This window comes from Ctenopharyngodon idella, chromosome 3 (genome assembly GCF_019924925.1).
Source record: "Ctenopharyngodon idella isolate HZGC_01 chromosome 3, HZGC01, whole genome shotgun sequence".
Lineage (NCBI taxonomy): Eukaryota > Metazoa > Chordata > Actinopteri > Cypriniformes > Xenocyprididae > Ctenopharyngodon > Ctenopharyngodon idella.
In genome coordinates this window covers 5,016,590-5,032,926 of record NC_067222.1, presented here as the reverse complement: position 1 = coordinate 5,032,926, position 16,337 = coordinate 5,016,590, and the positions used below count along the sequence as shown (strand labels likewise).

At 36.9% G+C, this 16,337-nt stretch overlaps 1 protein-coding gene and 1 long non-coding RNA gene across 5 annotated transcripts in view; one reads left to right on the top strand and one right to left on the bottom strand.

Moving 5' to 3' along the window:
* Positions 1-16,337, bottom strand: part of LOC127508437 (uncharacterized) — a 527,778-nt gene that overhangs the window by 235,278 nt on the left and 276,163 nt on the right. The gene's annotated exons all lie outside the window — the stretch shown is intronic.
* The window catches only part of LOC127508425 (protein shisa-6-like), a 103,338-nt gene continuing 103,135 nt past the window's right edge, over positions 16,135-16,337 (top strand). For all 4 annotated transcript variants that reach the window (XM_051886318.1, XM_051886317.1, XM_051886316.1 and 1 more), the window contains exon 1: positions 16,135-16,248. The gene's annotated coding sequence lies outside the window, so the exon portion shown is untranslated. The remainder of the gene's footprint in view (positions 16,249-16,337) is intronic.

The following is a 16,337-nucleotide window of genomic DNA, read 5'->3' as shown; positions in this document are numbered from 1 at the left end:
GTGTCCTGCATGCAATGGAGCATCATCAGTGAAATGAATCCTTCACCCATGGACATTTGACCTGCCCGGCAACGAAACCTTCTACTTGAAGGTAACCGAGGACTTCTCACAGGATCAATTAAACCTGGGGCGGACACAGATGCTTCCGTAAAGTGTAATGAGACTTTCCTGACACGTTCTGCTCATGCTGACCAACACAACAGACTTGGTACAACCAGTCATTCTACAGACAGAATACCACCACAGCCAAGTGCAGGTGGAAGCAAACCTGACCAAGAGGATCGCAGACATCATGTCCAGCTGCTGCAGCATCCACTCACCGCAGTATACCCACACCTAAAGGGACTGTGTGTCACAGAGATGCATTCTGCAGTACTTTCATCTTAATGTTCAACCTGCCTTAATGTTGTTATTTCAGGTGACGACTTGACTCCTGCACCCATCGACTGGTGCTGCTAGGTGCCAGCCTATGAACACTCTGAAAACAACACCCAATATATGGAAGCAGGAAATGTCCAAAAGTGGCCCCTCAGGACTGATTGGAATTTGCCCCAAGGGGCCAGGGGCGGAACTGTAAGACTTGATTTTCCTGCTAAGACAAAAACTGAGATCAAGCACCCTGCAATAAAGCAATAAAGCTTATCTGGAGAGAAGATCTCAAAGAAATAGCATAGGACAACGCCTTGCCCTCACACATCTACAGGATGCAATAGCCCTCCCCCCAAAAACACACACACCCTCCTTCCTTTCCCCCTGACTCAAGTCACTGAAAGTTCTCCAAGAAGTATAATGTATCTGGTGTATCTATTGTTTATTCCTTTCATGTTTGGTATCATTTTAAATGTCTCAGTGCGATTGGTAAAATGGTCTCAATTTCACAGCAGTCACTGGTATTATGAAGAAGATTGAAAACTAAGGAGAATTCTGTCCTCCTTTTGGGTGGTGTCACTTGTGAAAACCCACTCCTCTCCCCCCAAAACAGGTGTTGGTGTAATAAAAATTTACAATCCTTTTGTTCTGGTCTTGGTATATAAGGTAAAGTGCAAAGCAGTCAGGGGGGATTTTCTGTAGCCAGAAGCCCCCACACAGTGGTGGACAAGTGTCTTCAAACACTAATCCACCACTGTGTGCATGTACATTTCAGTTGATGTTATGCATTTATTATTTCTGAATTGGCTTCTAATTGTCCAACTATGAAATTGACATGATACATTTTTACTTGACAAATAAAATGTTATATTTGATTTACTCTGGATTCTTCTGAAATCATTATGACCAGTAGATTATGGAGTCCGTCATTTCCGTAAATCTGCGTCAGGACAGGTCAAGCCAGAGAGCCCCATGAAAGGAGCATATTGGCACATCATGGGACTTTTTGAGTTTGTCTGTTATTGAATTAGCAAGTTGCAGTATCGTGACTAAGAAAACTGTATTTTTGTATGAACAAGCATGTGGCGGTTCGACTCAAATGCATTAGTTAACTCTGCATCCTCTGACTAGATCATAAACTGGCGAATTTATGTCCGTGAGAACGCAGTCGGCCGATGTGAATTTCTCTAAGCGATGATGAGACCATAATGAACGAATAATTGAAATTATGAGATACCCAGAATAATCAAAAATCAAAATTAATACATAACAAATAATTAATTTCCAATTGGGAACAAAACCTGAGAATAATAATCATTTAAAATTGGAGTCAGATTAAACGAGTGAAATTAAGTGAACTTCACGGATGCGCTGAAAAGGCATACACGCGTTAACCTTCGCCCGGGCCGTCGGATTCCGTTTTTGGGCCGATGCGGGGTTCCTTACAGCTTAAACTAGCCTAAGGTGTATAGCTGGTTTCCCAACCAGGATGAGCTTGGTAAGGCTGATCTGGTTTGCTAGTTTTAAAGGGGTTTTGGGCACGTGTCAGCTGGTCAGGCTGGGACACCTTAAAGCTGGTCTTCATAGAAATGATGGTGTAACTGCTGCCTGCATATGTACTGTAGCTCAGCGGTTTGAGAACAGAGCTTTAGTCTCATGCAGATGTGACCCAATTCAGACCACCAGAATGATCAGAGTAAATGAGGGAGAGATGAAAGGAAAGAGAAAAGATCGAAAGGGTTTCTGAAACAAACATACAATATCACTGTCAGACTCATTCATTTATTCATTCTCTCTAGTCTCCTTTCTCTGGTACAGTACGTGGGACACTTTTGAAGACTAAAGTAAAGCTTGACCTAGTATATACTGAAGGGAGTTTAAAATAAAACAATAAAAAATATACTCTAACCTCTATATATGGCTCATACTGTAATACTATGATATTTTTGCCCCATTTTTAATAATAGCACACTTCTTTTTGACAAAGAACAATATTTGTGTATTACTCATCTGTAGGATGAGATGCACCTAAGTTTAATACATATTGTAAGGCAGAGTTATTAACTAAAACCAAAACAATAAAAAAAATTAGCTACTTTGTATCAAATAAATGTTAAGTTTTATTTTATTTTATTTCAGTTAATTTATTTCAACGTTTCTCATTTTGTTTAGTTTAATTTGATGTACTAAAATAACTAAAATTAAAATTGAAATAAAAAAACTAAATAGACTTAAATGACAAAAACACAACAAAAATACTAAAATTTTCAAATAAAATGAAACATAATATAAAAATAAAAACTGTTAATAATATAATAATAAAATGTGTGTGTATAATATACACACACAGTGTTTGTCCTAGCTATATATATATATATATATATATATATATATATATATATATATATATATATAGAGGTCTCATTCACTAATAATTGTGTGGATTATTTCGTATTTGTACGCACAGGAGAATTTCTCAAACTTATCACACACGTGTGTACACACATGAATTTGTTCTTAACCTCGTTCTAATGTTAGTGAATTTGGAGTAGGCTATTTTAACACCGTGTCCTAACCAGACGTGACACGATGCCGCGAAACACAATAAAAGGTAATATCTTTCCATGTTACAAGTGTGCCATTTGCAAAACCATGTTCAAACACAACAAACACATTTTATACAAACCCAGATTACAGACCTCTGATTAGCCAGCTGTACGTATGTGTAAATCAGAGAAACCTCACAGATGAAGCTATAACACAGCTTTTACTTTTTCTTACCCTTTCAATGTATATGATGAAATATATTTAAAATGAAATTATTATATTATATTATATTATTACAGTCGCAATAAGATGAAATGTAACTTCTTAACGTCTGCTTTTTGCGTATGTGTGGTTTCAGTTGTTCCTATATTTTTTTCAAAAATTTAGAAAATATTTTAGTATGAAAGTTTTTGGTGGACCATGATTTGTTTGTGAAAACGTTTGCGCACAGATTTCACACACAAATTTGTGTACACGCATGCTTAGTGAATGAGATCCTAAAATAACACTGATGTAGGGATTTTGAGAAGCTACAAGTTAATAGTTATAGTGATTCTCACTGTTCACTAATTCAGAAACTTTTTACAAGTTGGAAACTCAATCATGACTTGAATGCAGCATTAGTAGTGGAGTTTCTCTTAGTCCCTCCATTACTCATTTGTGTTCATGTGCCAAATTAGCAGTTCTGGTTTCACCCGACCTCTGGTTTTGTGCTTCATCCGTGTCTACTTCCCTTTAGACTTGACTTCAGACAGAGAGAAACTGAGATTTTGTCTTTTACTCTCTTCATTATCCTTCTCTTTCTGGTTTCATCCTGAGTCAGCTTTCGTGCTACACGTTGGTGGAATATTAATAAATTCATATTTCACAGATGATAACCTTCCAAAGACCCTGGAGTCATTAGACATTTTTCCAGCATTCCCTCTTTCTTGTGTTGGCTTCTAATTCTCCTGTTCTTCCTCCCATCAGGCCGTAGCCGCTTTCATCCGAGGCTGATGAAGAGGACGCTCTCCAAACCTTTGAAGGATCTCTGGTTTCTCCTCTACCGCAGTTTGGCACCAACACAGCGGTTCTTCTGCTCTCTAGAAACGCTCCAACAGCTGACTAATAATCTGCATTCTTGCTTGACTTTCACCAGCTCATCCGGTATCCCGGTTCACGGAGTGACGTGCCCTCTATTTTGATGTGTCAGGCTAATACATGCGGCCCATTTGTCTTAGTTAATTGGGGCAGAGCAGAGCATTGTGGGTAATTCTCTTGTGTCTGTACTGACTTCACCTCTCCTCCTTTTCTGTTTAAATCGGTCTGAGTGTTTCATAATTTACGCCTCAGGAGAACCGAACTCTGAGCTCAGAGCCGAATCAAAAGCTTTTTCTACCTCTTCTATTTCCATTCATCTGCTCTGGCTTTACTCTCGTTGACTGGCGTTTCTGAAGGGAGAGAAGATAGGAAAAACTGTAAGACGAGAAGCATACTCTGTGCACAGTTTTATTGTAAATATAAGCATATTTGCATAACTTTGGCATTAACAAACCTCAGTAATGATCAAATTAATTAATGGTCAAAATATACAGTTGCATTGTTCAAGTCGCTTGCTGTAAATATACAGACGATTTAACTTTAAGTTGTTAAGTTTCTTTTGTTTTCAGTTTACTAATCTAATGAAACACCATGCCAGTAAGACTATAAATACTGTACATAGCAAACACCAAAAATTCATAATTTGCATCCTGACACATTTTGTACACTGCAAAAACAGTTTTTCTTTTGTCTTTTCCAATACACAAATCTAAACATTCTTAAATCAAGATACATTTACTTGAGAAGCAAAATGACATGAGAGATTCAGTGTTGATTTACAGTGCCCTCCACAAATATTGGCACCCTTATTAAATATGAGCAAAGGCAGCTGTGAAAATAAATCTGCATTGTTTATCCTTTTGATCTTTCATTCAAAAAATTCACAGAATTCTAACCTTTCATTGAAGTAAAACAATTGAAAATGGGGGAAACTAACATTATGAAATAAATGTTTTTCTCCAATACTTCCAATGTTCCACAGGAGTAAAAACATGAGGAAACACAAAGGCCAAATTCCCTTAATCATTCATCACAATGAGTAAAACCAAAGAATATAGTTCTGATGTGCAGCAAAAGATTTTTGAGCTTCACAAAATAGGAAATGGCTGTAAGAAAATAGTTAAAGTATTGAAAATCCCCATTTCCACTATCAGGGCAATAATTAAGAAGTTCCAATCAACTAAAGATGTTACAAATCTGCCTGGAAGAGGACGTGTGTCTAAATCGTCCTAATGCACAGTGAGGAGGAACGTTTGAGTGGTCAAAGCACAACAATCACAGCTGGAGAATTGCAGAGATTGTTTGAGTCTTGAGTCTCAGAAAGCCTAAAAAAAAAATTACCAAACAGCACCTACATCCCCACAAGTTGTTTGGGAGGGTTTCAAGAGATATCCTCCTCACTCATCCAGAAACAATCTCCAGCATATTCAGTTGTCAGACTGGAACTTCAAACGGGACTGGCTTCTATGGTCAGATGAAACTAAAAAAAAGAGATTTTTGGCAGCAAACCCACCTGATGGGTTTGGTGCACATGGATAAAAAGTACCCCATGCCCACAGTTAAATATACTGCTGGATCTTTAATGTTGTGGGCCTAATTTTCTGCTGGAGGTCCTGGACATCTCAGATACATGGTATCATGGATTCTATCAAATACTAACAGATAAAAATCAAAACCTGACCGCTTCTGCTCGAAATCCAAAAATGGGCCGTAGTTGGATCTTCCATCAGGACAATGATTCAAAACAAACATCAAAACCAACACAAAAATGTGTCACTAAGCACAAAATTAAGCTTCTGCCATGGCCGTCCCAGTCCCCTGACCTGAACCCTAAAGAAAATGAGTGGAGTGAACTGAAGAGAAGAAGCACCAACATGGAGCTGGGAATGTGAAGGATCTGGAGAGATTCTGCATGAAGGAATGGTCTCTGATCTCTTGTCAGGTGTTCTCCAAACTCATCAGGCATTATAGGTGAAGACTCAGAGCTGTTATCTTGGCAAACGGACGTTGCAATAATTGGGTGCCAATAATTGTGGCCAGTGTGAACTAGAGAAAAACATTTGTTTCATAATGAGCTTTTCCCCCCATTTTCAATTGTTTTACTTAAATGAAAGTTTAGAATTTTTTTAATTTTTTGAATGAAAGATCAAAAGGATAAATAATGCAGATTTATTTTCACAGCCACCTTTGCTCATATTTACCAAGGGTGCCAATATTTGTGGAGGGCACTGTATATAAATAAGTATCAAAATGAAGTGAGTTTATGCTTAAAACAAGAAAAATATCTGGCAGTGTGGTCAGGAAAAAGCCAAGGAAAAACAAGTTTACTTTTCTGATGCAGATATTTCTTCTGGTTTTGAGCATAAACTCACTTTATTTTGATACTGAGTAAGAAACATTTTTTGCAGTTTAACACAATGATGCATGACATACACTCTTAAAAATAAAGATTCCAAAAGGTTTTTTTGACAGTGATTCCACAGAAGAGCCATTTCAGAACAATCAGTTCTTAAAACCATTTTTTTTTTTCTCAACATTTTAATAATCTAAAGAACCTTTTCCACTATAAAGAACCTTTTGTGGAATGAAAAGATTCCAAGGGTGTTAAAGGTTCTTAATGGAACCATCAATGCCAATTAAGGACTTTTTATTTTTAATAAAGAGAACTTGTGCAACTAGAAGCATTTGCATTCATGTACTTAAGAGTATGTTTCTGGCTTTTGGTGTCTGGTAATTCAAGCTGTGATCAGTAATCAGTGGAGTGTCTGTTCATGTAGTGTTTTTAATTAAGGGTAATTGTGCTGCCTGTCACAAGGTTCAACACGCCACACATCTCCCTCAATACGTGCAGAACTAACTCTGAACCGCTGCTCTATAAAACGTTATAGTTTAGTATACAATTATTTAATAATCCACACAGAATATATTTTTGAATTCCACTGTGCTGCACTGTAAAACTCATTAGGTTCAGAATCATTTAAGGAAACTTATTACCTCAAAACATTTCAGTAAACGAACTAATTTTTTTTAAGTTAGTAGAACTTAGAATTTTTGTGACAAGTGTGGCGGAGCCGAGAGCCGTAGAAGTGGAACAAGGTCCACTAAAAAAGTGTCTCTCATTATCACGTCACCGGAATCCCTTCACTCCCACAGTTCTCAGCCTCACCCAACTCATCATAATGTTAATTACATACAGTTCAATTATATAAACATTATATCCAAATCTTGGTTAAATGTAAGATAGCAAATAACACATGCTATAACTATCAAAGAGACTGTCATTACATACTTGCTTGTATATAATCAAACAATATACAGTATATGTGATGGTCTTAAAATTTTTGCTCTACTCTTCACCACAATGGTAACCCTACAAAACTAACATAACAGAACCCCCTGTAAATCCCAACATAACACAACATAAACACTAACTTGTGTCTCCTTATGTTAATCTTGTGCAAAAACACAAAATAACACTTAATGTCAACATTTATTTTCATTATACAGTCTGACGCAACGCATGCTGGGAATTAGAAATCTGCTGCAACTCAATCATATTAAGTTCAGCTTACTACAATCAAATTTTGAGTTCACGCAACTTTTTTCTATTTTTCATGTAATTAATTTACATTTACAGTGTTCTTTTCCATTGTGCTAGACAGACATATTTGACCATTGTGCTTGCACCTGTTGCACCTGGTGTATTTTTCAGGGTTTTGTGCATGACACAACATTTAAAAAAAAAAAAAAAAAGTTAAACTTTTAAAAATTGAAATCTTGAGACCTTGTGTATTTTTCCATTCCACTGCCCTGCATGATGAGTTCTGTGTGAAATACCCCTTTGACCTCCACTTGAAAAGTGTTGCAGATAATGTCACGGAAAGGCGATTTTACAAGGTTGTTAGCAAGAAAGTGGGAAGTAAACAGTGAAATCTGTGAATGCATTCAAAAGGGGTAGCATGTACTTCAGCCTAGGAAACAAAAAAGTTGAGTTTTGTTTCTGTTTTTTTAAATAAGTTTTTCATCTAATATTTATATATTTTTTTCAGTTTAATTCAGATGAATGAACTTTATAATTAACAGTTTGTTAACAAATTTGTGTATATATATATATATATATATATATATATAGTTAGATAGATAGATAGATAGATAGATAGATCTCTAGGGAACGACATTTTGTGTGTGTGTGTGTGTGTGTGTGTGTGTGTGAGTGTGAGTGAGTGAGAATGGCAGGGTCTTAATGCCTGATTGGGCTGATTAGAGGAAGTACTGCGCTTGCACTTTTGATAAATTGCTTTGATGAGAGAGATACCAAATGAGCAGCAGAGGAGCTGTTAAAAAGAGAGAGAGAGGGATGGAGGTGGAAAACGGATGGCTTTAGGAAGGTTTAATGTCATCACTGACCTACATCAACTCATGAGCAACTCCTCGAGGGTCAAACAGCCATAAAACATCAGGATAAATATACAGAGATAGAGATCAGACTGATATCTGATCAACACTGTAATCTGTTTGTTACAGGAATTCGTCCCAGGAAACATTTTAACGATAATGTATGAATCTTTAAAGACAGACCTACAGTGAACTATTAGGTTATGTTGAAGCCGTCACTCTGCATTATTTCAACTTTTTTAAAAAAAAAATAATGTTTAACATGATTACTACATTACCCATGATTCTACAAAGAAATCCACCAATCAGAGAATCACAAGCAAATCGCTCCAAAAGCATTGCTAATGAGCAAATCCACCATATTTCTTTTTATAAATATTGCTGCTGTGTCACGAAATTTTTTAGGTGAGAATGTAGTTATTTAGACCTGAAATATGTAACTCATATATAAACATAGTTTACTATTTGTTTTGATGCTTTCGCAGATGCAAGCTCCAGGCCATCAGCAGCTGTTCTGTGTTCGTATACCCGCTGAGAACAGCTTAATCTCAGCCAGTCCTTTGGGAATTTGCCACTGGCTCTTATGTAGATAGTACTTAAAAATATAATTAATTTGGGGTATATCAAACGGCAGTTTTTGGTCTTATTAATCTACTACTTGTTCCAGAGCAAAACGATTTGGGCTAAGGGGAAAATTAAATTTCATAACTTTAGGCTATGTTTAACTTAAATCCTGTATTAGAGCGCTACTTTTGTACATTTGACTGAATTGTTTGCTTGTGTTTTGTATTTATTTGATTGTGTTTGTTTGCTTGTGTTTGTCTTTTATAATGGCTATTGTTGTTCATTTAAATATTGTTCAATAAATATTATTTTATATAAATAATATGTAGTATTTGGTATTGAGAAAGGGTCAATCAATAGTATCAGTCAAAGTTACATTATTACAAAGACTGTCTTTATGAGCGAGTCAGAACAATTAAGTTGTTTTAGCACTGTGGGAAATCCCCTTAACTTTTAAAAGGACAAAGATATCGCTTTCCTCAGCGGACATTCAAACAGATTTTATTTTTTTTTATATAATGGATATAATATTATGGACATCGACCTGAAGAATGAATGCTATATCAGATGCAGGTAATACACTCGTTTTGTCAATCTCTCTCTCATAATACCATAATAATCTACAAAATACAATTAGCTTCAATGAAGCGACTCAACGTTCCTTCGTTACTAGTTCAAAAGTGACATTTTAGAATTAGTGACAGATGCTTGGGCTCAACTGTTAAACTGTCAACTTGAGATTTGAATCCATGGTGGAAGAAAGTATTTCTGCACAAAAGACAGTTTTTAAAGACACTCCGTTGTTGTTGTTGTTCTTATTTATTTACACACTTGTTCTGTCGAACTGTTGTATAAATGCAATATCACACTCATAGCTGTGCGATATGGCTGTATATCAGCACTCTGTGATTACCACACGGCTACTATATATATATATATATATATATATATATATAAAATCAACATCTTTAATTCAGTAGTTTCATATTTATGCCATTTTTAATTTGTCATTTGCAATGCTTCATGCAGAAACATTTATCAATATAAATAAAAGCACATCAGACTTCTATTGTGTTTGAATGAAGCCAACTATGATTATTATAACAGACTAAAGCGCTTAATTGTCATCTACTGTAAATACTGTCATAATTCTACACAATCAAAATGATTTTTTCTCATGCAAAATCTATTTTCTTGTTTCTTTCTTTTGATTTTGCAGTGAAATGTGACCAGGCCATGTTTTGGTGAGATTCACCCACACGGACACACTTTGACGCACTGATGTTCCAAGAACGGTGTCGGCTCAACATTTGCACACTGCAAATCTCTTTCCTTGTGGGATCAGAACTGCTTTGCTCCCTTGATCTCTGTTTTGCTCTTTCTGTCCCTTCACCCGCCTCCTCTAGTGTCCAGATCAGTGACATTTAGACAGAAATGGTAATTGATTCATGTAGCGAACACTGTGGAACGCTCCTCCGGTTTGGCAGGCCGTCCACTGTGGGGTTTCTGAAGATGCTTTCACATGCTCTGGTTATTAGATGCGTTTGCTAGCATTGCTATTGCTCATACTTTGTCTTAGTGATTTGAACAAACTTCTAACCCCATCTATTAAACTTCAGCATGCAACTTGTTGGGCAATAATACATGTGACACAATCCCACAGACTTGCATTGACTGAGGGACCTGAGCCATATCTAGAGACCTGAATGACATTGACATATTTTACTTTATAAAGTTTTGAATATCTATATTTTTCTTACAAAAACCCATCGCTTCGCTTCAGTAGACCTTTATTAACCCCCTGGAGCCGTATGGATTATATTTATGATGAATGGATGCATTTTTGGGGGGCTTCAAAACAGGCCCCTCATTCACAAGCATTATAAAGCTTGGAAGAGCCAGGATATTTTAAAATACATTGTTGTAAAACGGTGCAGGTCCTTTAATAGCAGTTTTGCTTTTGAGAGTGAAGAGAAAGAGAGAGAGAGAGAGAGCGGGTCGAAGGTGTTGTCGCGCCTGGAGCACTGTTATGTGACTGTACTGTTAATTGCCGTTCAACTATTGAAAACAATAAATCTCCGGACCAAATCAAGTTGTAATTTGCTTACTCATTATAGCCGCTGGACGAAGGGAAAGGGAGTTAACCCCGAAGTTTAAATAGAAAGCTACTTCGGCCCTGGAGCAGTGAAAAGTCTCCCCTGTCATCTCCGACCACGGTCAGGGACAGAGCAGGAACGGTTAACAACATCTCCGATTGTGTTTGTCTGAAAGAAGATAGTCATATACACCTAGGATGGCTTGATGGTGAGTAAATCATGGGATAATTTTCATTTTTGATTTTCATTCAAAGTTCATTTAATGTTGTGATTCACCTCATAGCTGGTCGGTTTGGTTCATGACTTATAATTATTTAATTAGACGTTTTAAAATGCCTATGGAAAAAATACTTATGGAACCAAGGCTTCTGAAAAAGTGGGCTGTTACTTTTGCGCTATGCATGTTAACATTTGCAGTGTTTATTGCTGCATACTTTTTCCCATATGTTTTTAAATAGGTAATACAGTATATACTGCATAATAAGCAGTGCACTGGTATTCCAATCTTCCAATCTCAATCATGTAAAAGAAATGAGGAATTTTTGAAGTTGTTCTAGTGTCAGTTTCCATTCCTCATTTTCTCATTGTCTCTGGGGATGATGGGTCAGAGATCCCAGATCTGTAGAGCTGCATTAAACTTCTTTGAATCCACCACTGTGATCTTTCTTTAGACCACACGCATACACGCTGTGTTTCCGAGCGCTGATGAGCGGGAACCTGATGATAACACCATGCTAATTTTCCCTTGTCTTATCTATTAAGGACTCTGTGGTGGATTCGGCTCATTGCTGTTACAAGATACCAAGCAACACGTGTTCACATTTGATCTCTCTACATGTAAGTGTGTGCGTTCCTTGATAAAACTGTAAGGTAGAAAAATGTACTATACAAGCACACTAATGCAAATGGAGGGATAACTGAAGCCTCTATTTACATTTAGACTTCCTGATAGAGTCTTTAGTTGACTTGATGCTTAATTAGTTGCTTGTCATGTAACTGATGCTTTTTATCCACAGCCATTTAAAACTTCATTGACTACTGCACAATGACGCTAGCATGCAGGAAAGGAAACATAAATGAGATATAAGATTATAAGATATAAGTTTGCCATCAAAATCTAGAGATCTCAATAGGGCTTTTCACACTGCGCTTAAACCCTGGGTTATGGTCGTTCTAAACAAGGGGTGTCCAATCCTGCTCCTGGAGGGCCACTGTCCTGCAGAGTTTAGCTCCAACCCCAATTAAACACACCTGAACCAGCTAATCAAGGTTTTTAGGCATACAGGAAACTTCCAGGCAGGTGTGTTGAGGTAAGTTGGAGCTAAACAGTGGCCCTCTAGGGCCAAGTTTGGAGACTCCTGTTCTAAACACTGCTTTTAACCCCGGGTAAAGGAACATTTCACACTTGTAATTTAGAAGTGGGGTTAGCACCACTTTTTACCCGAGGTTATGAAACCCTGCTCCGAAGCAGCTCCGCTTTTGCGGTGTTAACCCCGCATTGCAGTGCCATTAAAACTTGTACAGTGTGAAATGATGCGGTGTTAGAATGTTACAGCGAGACGCTTCATAAACAGACAACCAATTGCGTGATGCATATTTGCCTGCTTTGGACAGTCACAGAAATACTGCACATTGTATATAAACAGTAAATCCAACATTTGAGAGGAAAAATGTCAAAAGCTGACAGAAAGCGTGCCAATTTGAGTGAAGAAGAGACTGTTTCATTCTTACCTTTATAGTCTGAGAAATGTCCATTTAGCGTTTACTCGATAGTCGGCAATACGAGGATGCGCAATACTAAAGCTATGTATACAGGTTGCGTGCTGTGTTTATCCAATAAATGACACAGACACTGCAAATATGCAAATAAGAACGTAACATAACAGGGTTTAGGAATGTACAATGTAGAACGTCAGTTTATGAATACCCAGGATTAATTGTTAATCCCGGGTAAATTATGAGAATTGTGAAACGTGAAGCAAGATAACCCAGGATTCCGTTTACCTGGGGTTTAGAATGACCCAGGGTTAACTATTTCAAGTGTGAAAAGCCCTAATATGAACTCATCAAATATAAATTCCAAATTACGTGATAATTGTAGTAAGTAACGTAATCCATTACACATTTTAGGTAATGTAATCTGATTACTGTTCGATTACATTTAGATTACTTTTGACCTAACTTTCCAGACTGGGGGTTGTGAAGGAACTACAGAGGGTTTGTGAATTAAAAGAAAAGCTAATAATTAAGTCATAAAAATTTTAAATTATAATAATAATAATGCCTTTTGAAGGACAAAAGCTTTCAAAAGACAGTAATAAATGTTTAAATTAGTGACAATTCAAATAATAATGTTCGCCAGGAGTTGATTCTATATGGAATGCTGAGAAAACACTTCCTAAAAGTTAAATGATTTCTGTAAATGCAGTGGTCAAATGCTTTGTGGCCTCTAAATTTTCCATGTAATTATTGCCACCTGATCTGTGTGTGCAATTTCACAAAACTAGAAGACTTTCTGAATGTATAAGTGATATAGTGAATTAGGGAAAATCAATAAATTATGAATGATTTAAAAAAGTAACTGTAGTCTGAAGTATTTTAAAACAATCTAATTACAAGTACTTAATTTTTGGAATCTGGTGTGTGTGTGTGTGTGTGTGTAATGTATATAATGTAATGGAACACTTATTGCTGTAATTAGAAGTTATGTTGCCAACGAGACTGAATTCTGACACAAAGTTCAAAATTTTTAATTCATCAGCAGTTGTTCTCAGTTTATCAATCAAGCGGTAAGTTATCAATGCTGAAATGTTTACAGTCCAGTGGTGTATGCAGAGCTATAGGAGGTCCTGTGGTGGAACAGCTTGTGTGGGCGCCCCATCTTCACAGCTGAATATTCCTCTGTGATTAATTACGTCTTTTCTGAGAGATGAAATTTCTGCCTCATAATTCCTAAGCCAATGTCAGCGCTGACGTTACCTGTCAGGCAATTTTTTCTTTCTTTCTTTCTTTCTTTCTTTGCTGAGGTCGCAGATCTGAGGTGGGAGCAGTTAATATCTAATGGACAATCCGTCCTCCCACTGTGCTTCTGTCATACTTGTACATGCTGACTGACAGGAAGACAGCACTCGTTTGCAAACCTCCGAACCAAAGACTCATAAAACGAGACGGGTTCCTGTTTTAACAGTGTCTGCAAATTACATGCTCACTTTACTTTTGAGAGACATCCTATGAGACAGGCGCAGTTTCCATTTCCAATAAAACTACAGCTCTACTGTTATTTTGAAGTAAATACATTTTTATTAATGTTTTAAGGAAAATTTGACATAGACTTTCTATTATGGATTTGTAAAAATGCATACTCCTTTAATTTATAGAAAATACACCATCATGTTTTAGTATTTTTAAGCTTTTGTCTACTGCACTCCTGTCATGGAATGACTCTTGTTTTATGGAGATCAAAATGATGAAGAAAGATTCTTCCTCTTACAGTGTGTTACTAACAGCATATGAACTATTTTTATTCTTAACAGAATGGTTATTATCTGTTCTTTCTATCTCTTCTTGACTGTCACTCCTTTAAACATCAAAAATGCATAATCTGAATTTTATTTTAATGTTCTCTTTGTAACGTTCTTCCCTTTGATATTTATATTTTGCTGTCCAAAACATCTGCGTTCAAATCTCATCCCAATAATGATGAGTCAGAGTTTCGTAATCTTTTCTTGAACTTTCTGACTTCTTAAGAAGTATTAAAACTGCCAGTCTTTAATTATTCTCTTATCATAAAGTATCAAATCTCAGCTGAACTCAGTGCTATGTACAGCATACTGAATGAGTTGAGAGTCAGATTTCATGATGCACCAAATTGCATACTACATCACTGTTGATCCAGGGACAAAATTTAACTTTAAACTTATCAGATTTTAGGAATTAAGAAAGGCTGAGGGTTAGGGGGTTTCACAACAGTTTTAATAATCTCTCATTTTGATTTCATGGGTAGTTGGTTAAGTGAATCTCATGACAATTGCCAGAAAATGCTCCATTACTTCACCACAGAATGAAAAGTAGCCTAATATAATATTTTTGCATAATGAAAGAGAGGCCAGTTCTGGCAATGTGCACTTTTCACAATAAAATCAACTAGATTTTTTTTTTCCACATCCATTGTTATTTGGAAGTGGTTGTCAATGGCAAAACATTTTTCAGATCCCCCCCTAAAATTGACCACTTGTCAGTAAGTGGGTGGTTCTTGACCAAAACAAGCTGCAGATAGACTTTGTGACGCCACAACACAGATATTTTTCACATACTGTCTAGTATAATGACGAGTATTTTGACATCCTATTCAAGTTTACAATTTACACCTACACATACTCGGACGAAGATGGGATTGCAGTCAAATCATTGTAATATCAGAAGAATGTTGTAAATCCTGTACTACTTTTCAGAGCTGAAAATGTTAGATCAAGGTACAAAAGCCGTGCGTTAGTTTCGTTATGATTTAGTCCACGGGTCTGATATTCGCGCGCTCGCAAAATTCAAAAGTTAACGGTCATAACGGTCATCTTCGTTTACGGATTTCTTAATTAATAATGCTTTTTATGAGATTAAGTGTATATGTTCGAGATTTTATGACACATTTTACTCAAGAGATTGTGTTCGTAAGAGAAACGATTTTATCGTTTAAAAATAGAGAGGGGCCGGGAAATCGCCGCTACCTGATAATAATTTGTTGCTTTTAAAAACCATAGATTGCTCAGAAGCTATTGTATAGAGACCAAAAGTAGATTATGCGAGGTTATTAAACAGTTCTGAGGTGTAGTGCAGTTTTAAGAAACTGGTATGTTTTCCTTACACGAATGTTGATCCACGAACATGTCTTGTGTGTTCAAAAGCTGTCCGTGACACTAATGCAGTTGTTGAGAGGTCGTAGGTTGTTAAGGGAAGCCTGCAGGTATGAGCAGGCGTGCGTTTAACCGAGACGCGCTTGTAATTACCTGACTTGCCGTTGATATGTAGAAGTACACCGAGAGAGAGAGAGCGAGATAGATGGGGGGAGAGAGAGCGAGAGAGAGAGAGAGAGAGAGAGAGATGGAGGCGGGTCAGAGCGGAGCGGAGGAGCATCTCTCTTTCTCAGCTCTGTTCGGTTCGGAGGCGCAGTGACGGACATCCCGGAGACGAGCGCACTGGACGCGTAAGTTCTGTTCATTTTTTGCATAGTTAAATCCACTTTTTAGCTTCTTCATGACTGAACGTGGAATGTCAGAGGTAACATGATGAGAC